The sequence below is a fragment of the Benincasa hispida genome, chromosome 10, assembly GCF_009727055.1.
Source record: "Benincasa hispida cultivar B227 chromosome 10, ASM972705v1, whole genome shotgun sequence".
NCBI classification, from domain to species: Eukaryota; Viridiplantae; Streptophyta; class Magnoliopsida; order Cucurbitales; family Cucurbitaceae; genus Benincasa; species Benincasa hispida.
The window spans coordinates 20881627-20888812 of NC_052358.1; positions in this window are offsets into that span (position 1 = coordinate 20881627).

Here is a 7186-nt window from a genome sequence, read left to right on the forward strand (position 1 = left end):
TTCGCCTGCCCTTGCACGTTTCAGAGGCTACCCACTCTCTCGTGTGCTGGCATGTTCCACTCTGAGGCTTAATAAAAATGTGGCCCTTCAACAAGTTCAGAAACACACAATTTAACAACTTCCCTTCCATTCCCAATCAAGGCTTCTCCTCTTCCTACTTTCTCTTCCAATTTTGAGCAACTTAGTCAGAAAGGGTGTGTTATTCGATCGGTAACTTGTGCATTTCAATCGATATCTTTCTCTTTGGGTTGTTTTATCCTGGGACGACGTTATGCGTAGTATCCTGACATGCTTGCACCCTTGGGCAAAGCCAAAAACATCTTAAGGAGAGCGAGCTTTGCGATACAGCTATAACGAGCTTCTATATTGCAGGTTCCGTTCTTTGCTCGACCTGTCCGTAGACCCTGATCCGTTGTTGTTGTCCTGTTGCACGTCAAGAGGGTCTTGCGCATTGACAACAATTTAAGTACGATTCTATCATCACTAATTACCCTTACTAGTAACAAACGCACGTTTAATGCATCTGACCTCTACCGATCATCTGTTCAGTTCAAGGAGAAAACTTCAAGCGTTGGAAGCAAAAATGTATTCTTGCTTAACCGTTAAGAAAGTTTGCCGACACTTTCAGATTTACCAAAGATAAGCTGATCGTCTCTCCTAGAAGAATAACTGAAAACAGACCAGATAAGAGTTTTGCTGACCTAGAAGAGAAAGATTTTCTATGTAAAGAACTTTTATTTTTAAATGTTTGACTGAATGATTATTGAATGACTACTACCAAGCAACAATGGAAAACGGTGCGAATGAGGTCCCTGAGAATGCTCTTGCAAAAGAAGTATGGCTGCATGTTTGATTTATTTTTCTTTAATAAAAATATATTAATTATATTATATCTCTTTAATAAATGAAAACCAAGAAAAAAATTCCCAGTAGTCTTTTTCGGCCTGCCCTTGCGACGTTCAGAGCTACCCCACTTCCTCTCTGTGCGGCAGTTCCCATCTCTGAAAGCTTATAAAAAGTGTGGCCTGTTCAACATTCAGAAAACAACAACAATTACCACTTCCTTCCATTCCTCCATCGAAGCTCTCCTCTTCCTACTTTCTCTTCCCAATTCTTGCAAGCAATTAGTCGAAAGAGGTGTATCCCGAATCTGAACCTGTGCATTTCCAATCGAATTTTTCTCTTGGTGTTGTTTATTATCCTGGGACGACGTGGGTATATTAGCCTGACAATGCTTGCACCCTTGGCAAAGCCAACAAAACATCTTAAGGAAGGAGCTTTGCAGACGTCAGCCTAAACGAGCTTCTTATTTTGCAGGTTCCTTCTATTTGCTCGACCGTCCGTGAACCTGAACCGTTTGTTGTTGTCCTGTGTTCGCCGTCAGAGGGTCTTGCATTGCAACCAACTTTAGACGATTTCTATTCATCAAATTACCTTATAGTAACAACGAACGTTATGACATCCTGACTCAACCATCATTTCAGTATCGAAGGAGAAAACTCAAGCAGGTGAAGCTCAAATAGATGTTATCTTTCCTTTACCGTCTAAGAACAGTTGCCGCGACATCTTGTACCAAAGATAAGGCTGATCGTCTCTCCTAGAAGAATTACTGAACAACAGATTAAAAGAAGTTGCTGACTAGAAAAGAGAAGATTTTTATTAAGAACTTTATTTTAAATGGTTTGAACTGATGATAGTGTATTGACTTTGACTACCAGCACAATGAAGACGGCGGAATGAGGTCTGAGAGATCTCTGCAAAAGAGTATGGCTGCATGTTTGATTAATTTTTCTTTAATAAAAATATTATTATTTATTTATCTCTTTTAACTAAATGAAAACAAAGAATAAAATTCCCAGTTAAAGTCTTTTTCGGCCTGCCTGCACGTTCAGAGGCTACCACTTTCTCTCCTAGCGGCAGGTTCCACTCGAAGGCTATAAAAGTGTGGCCTGTCAACAGGTTCAGAAACACCCACACAAAATACAACTCCTTCCAATTCCTCCATCGAAGGCTCTCCTCTTCCTACTTCTCTTCATTTTTGAGCAATTAGTCAGAAAGGGTAGTTGTATTCCGATCGGTAACTGTGCATTTCCAATCGAATTTTCTCTTTGGGTTTTTTATACCTGGGACGACGAATGGTAGATTCCTGATCAGATTTATGCTTGCACCCTTGGGACAAAGCCACAATAACATCTTAAGGAGAGGCGACTTGCGAACCAGCCTAATAACGACTTCTATTTTGCAGGTGTCCGTCTTTCATGCCGACCGTTCGTGACCTGACCGTTTGTTGTTGTCCTGTTCGCCGTTCAAGAGGGTCTTGGCCATTGACAACAATTTTAAAAGACGATTTCTATATCAACTAATTACCGCCTTACTAGTAACACGACGTTAATGACATCTGACCTCAAACCATCCTATTTCATTCGAAGGAGAACAACTTCAAGCGGTGGAAACAAAAGATGTTATTCTTTTCTTACCGTTAAGAAAATTGCCCGACACTTGTACAAAGATAAGCTGATCGTCTCTCTAGAAGAATAATAATCAACAGATAAAAGAAGTTGCTGACTGGAAGAGAAAGATTTCTATGGTTTAAGAAGACTTTATTTTAAATTGGTTTGACTGATGATATGTATGACTACGTACAGCAAAAGAAAAACGGCGAATGACGGTCTGAGATGCTTCTGCAAAAGAAGTATGGCTTGATGTTTGATTATTTTTCTTTATAAAAATTATTATTTATTTATCTCTTTTAATAAATGAAAAACCAAGAAAAAATTCCCAGTAGTCCTTTTTCGGCCTGCCCTGCACGTTCCAGAGGCTTACCCACTTCTCTCTCGTGCGGCAGTTCCACTCTGAAGGCTCTATAAAAGTGTGGCCTTCAACAGTTCAGAAACACACAATTACACTTCCTTCCATTCCTCCAATCGAAGGCTCTCCTCTTCCTACTTTCTCTTCCAATTTTGAGCAATTAGTCAGAAAGGGTTGTGTATTCCGATCGGTAACTGTGCATTCAATGAATTTTCTTCTCTTTGGGTTGTTTTATCCTGGGGACGACGTGGTAGTATTCCTGACATGCTTGCACCCTTGGGCAAAGCCACAAAACATCTTAAGGATGAGCGAGCTTTGCGACTCAGCCTATAACGAGCTTCTATTTTGCAGAGTTCCGTTCTTTGCTCGAACCGTCGGTGACCTGACCGTTTGTTGTTGTCCTGTTCGCCGTCAGAGGGTCTTGCCATTGAACAACAATTTTAATGACGATTTCATCATCACTACTATTACCCTTACTAGTAACAACGACGTTATGACATCTGACCTCAACCATCCTTAGTTCGAAGGAGAAAACTCAAGCGGTGGAGCAAAAGAATGTTATTCTTTCTTACCGTTAGAAAGTTGCCGACACTTGTACCAAAGATTAAGCTGATCGTCTCTCTAGAAGAATTAACTGAACAACAGAAATAAAAGAATTGCTGACTAGGAAGAGAAGGATTTTCTATGTAAGAACTTTATTTTAAATGGTTTGACTGATGATATGTATGACTACTACAGCACAATGAAGACGGCGAATGAGGTCTGAGATGCTCTGCAAAAAGAAGTATGGCTGATGTTTGATTATTTTTCTTTAATAAAATATTATTATTTATTATATCTCTTTAATAAATGAAACCAAGAAAAAAATTCCCAAGTAGTCTTTTTCGGCCTGCCCTTGCACGTTCAGAGGCTACCCACTTCTCTCTCGTCGGCAAAGTTCCACTCTGAAGGCTTATAAAAAGTGTGGCCTTCAACAAGTTCAGAAACACACAATTAACACTCCTTCCATTCCTCCATCGAAGGCTCTCCTCTTCCACTCTTTCTCTTCCAATTTTTGAGCAATTAGTCAGAAAAGGGTGGTTATTCCGATCGGTAACTGTGCATTTCCAATCGAATTTTCTCTTGGGTTGTTTTATCCTGGGGACACGACGTGGTATATTCCTGACATGCTTGCACCCTTGGGCAAAGCCACAAAACATCTTAAGGAGAGCGAGCTTTGCGACTCAGCCATAACGAGCTTCTATTTTGCAGGTTCCGTTCTTTGCTCGACCGTCGTGACCTGACCGTTTGTTGTTGTCCTGTTCGCCGTCAGAGGTTCTTGCCATTGACAACAATTTTAAGACGATTTCTATCATCACTAATTACCTATCTAGTAACAACGACGTTATGACATCTGACCTCAACCATCCATTTTCAGTTCGAAGGAGAAAACTTCAAGCGGATGGAAGCAAAAGATGTTATTCTTTCTTACCGTTAAGAAAGTTGCCGACACTGTACAAAGATAAGCTGATCGTCTCTCTAAGAAGAATTAACTGAACAACAGATAAAAGAAGTTGCTGACTAGGAAGAGAAAGATTTCTATGTAAGAACTTTATTTTAAATGGTTTGACTGATGATATGTATGACTACTACAGCACAATGAAGACGGCGAATGAGGTCTGAGATGCTCTGCAAAAAGAAGTTATGGCTGCATGTTTGATTATTTTCTTTAATAAAATATTATTATTTAATTTATCTCTTTTAATAAAATGAAAACCAAGAAAAAAATTCCCAATGTAGTCTTTTTTCGGCCTGCCCTTGGCACGTTCAGAGGCTAACCCACTTCTCTCTCGTGCGGCAGTTCCACTCTGAAGGCTTATAAAAGAGTGTGGCCTTCAACAGTTCAGAAACACACAATTACACTTCCTTCCATTCCTCCATCGAAGGCTCTCCTCTTCCTACTTTCTCTTCCAATTTTTGAGCAATTAGTCAGAAAGGGTGTGTATTCCGATCGGTAACTGTGCATTTCCAATCGAATTTTCTCTTGGGTTGTTTTTAATCCTGGGGACGACGTTGGTAGTATTCCTGACATGCTTGCACCCTTGGGCAAAGCCACAAAACATCTTAAGGAGAGCGAGCTTTGCGACTCAGCCTATAACGAGCTTCTATTTTGCAGTTCCGTTCTTTGCTCGACCGTCGTGACTGACCGTTTGTTGTTTGTCCTGTTCGCCGTCAGAGGGTCTTGCCATTGACAACAATTTTAAGAACGATTTTATCATCACTAATACCGCTTACTAGTAACAACGACTTATGACACTGACCTCAACCATCCATTTCAGTTCGAAGGAGAAAACTTCAAAGCGGTGGAAGACAAAAGATGTTCATTCTTTCTTACCGTTAAGAAAGTTGCCGACACTTGTACAAAGATAAGCTGATCGTCTCCTCTATAAGAATTAACTGAACAACAGATAAAAAGAAGTTGCTGACTAGGAAGAGAAATTTTTCTATGTTAATGAACTTTATTTTAAATGGTTTGACTGATGATATGTATGACTACTACAGCAATCAATGAAGACGGCGAATGAGGTCTGAGATGCTCTGCAAAAGAAGTATGGCTGCATGTTTGAATTATTTTCTTTAATAAAAATATTATTATTTATTTATCTCTTTTAAAAATGAAAACCAAGAAAAAAATTCCCAGTAGTCTTTTTTCGGCCTGCCCTTGCAACGTTCAGAAGGCTACCCACTTCTCTCGTCGTGCGGACAGTTCCACTCTGAAGGCTTATAAAAAGTGTTGGCCTTCAAACAGTTCAGAAACACACAATTACACTTCCTTCCATTCCTCCATCGAAGGCCTCTCCTCTTCCTACTTTCTCTTCCAATTTTGAAGCAATTAGTCAGAAGGGTAGTGTATCCGATCGGTAAACTGTGCACTTTCCAACATATTCTCTGGGTTATCCTGGGTGTGACCGGCGTGGTAGTATTCCTGACACTGCTGCACCCCTTGGGCAAAGCCACAAAATACATCTTAAGGAAGCGAGCTTTGCGACCTCAGCCTATAACGGCTCTATTATTTGCATGTTCCGTTCTTCTCGACGCCGTGAACTGACCGTTTGTTGATTGTCCTGTTCGCCAGTCAGAGGTTTGCCATTGACACACAATTTTAAGACGATTCATATCATCACTATTACCCTTACTGAGTACACGACGTGTATGACATCTGACCTACAACCATACCATTTCAGTTCGAAGGAAGAAAAACTTCAAAGCGGTGTGGAGAAAAGAGTTTATCCTTTACTTACTGTTAAGAATAGTTGCCGACACTTGTACCAAAGATAAGCTGATCGTCTCTCTAGAAAATTAACTGAACACAGATAAAAGAGTTGCTGACTTAGGAAGAGAAAGATTTTCTATGTCACGAACCTTTATTTTAAATGGTTTGACTGATGATATGTAGTGACTACTACAAGCAGCAATGAAGACGGGCGATGAGGTCTGAGATGCTCTGCAAAAGAAAGTTATGCTGCTATGTTTGATTATTTTTCTTTAATAAAAATATTTATTATTATTTATCTCTTCTTATAAAATGAAAACAAGAAAAAAAAATTCCCAGTAGTCTTTTTCGGCCTGCATCCTTGAGCACGTTCAGAGGCTACCCACTTTCTCTCGTGCGGCAGTTCCACTCTGAAGGCTATAATAGAAGTGTGGCCTTCAACAGTTCAGAAACACACAAATTACACTTCTTCCATTCCTCCATCGAAGGCTCTCCTCTTCCTACTTTTCTCTTCCAATTTTTGAGCAATTAGTCAGAAAGGGTGTGTATTCCGATCGGTAACTGTGCGATTTCCAAATCGAAATTTTCTCTTTGGGTTGTTTTAATCCTCTGACCGCGGGGACGACGTCCCATAAGGTACTATTGCCTGACATGCTTGCACCCTGGGCAAAGCCAACAAAACATGTAGGAGAACCGAGCTTTGCGACTCGCATCGCTATAAACGTGGCTTTCTATTTGCAGGTCCGTTCTTGCTTCGAGATCCGTCGTTGACCATAACCGTTTGTCTGTTTGTACCTGTTCGCACGTCAGAGAGGTTCTGCCGATTGACTAACATTTTAAGACGATTTGACCTATTCAATCACTAATTACCTTCACTAGTAACAACGACGTTATACATCTGACCTCAAACCTTCCATTTCAAGTTCGAAAAAACTTCCAAGCGTGTAGTTCAAAAGTATGTTATTTCTTTGCTATCCGTTAAGAAGTTGCCGACACTTGTACCAAATAAAGCTGATCGTCTCTCTATGAAGAAATTAACTGAACATGACAGATAAAGAAGTTGCATGACTAGGAAGAGAATAAGTTTTCTATGTAAGAACTTTTTATTTAATGGTTTGACTGATG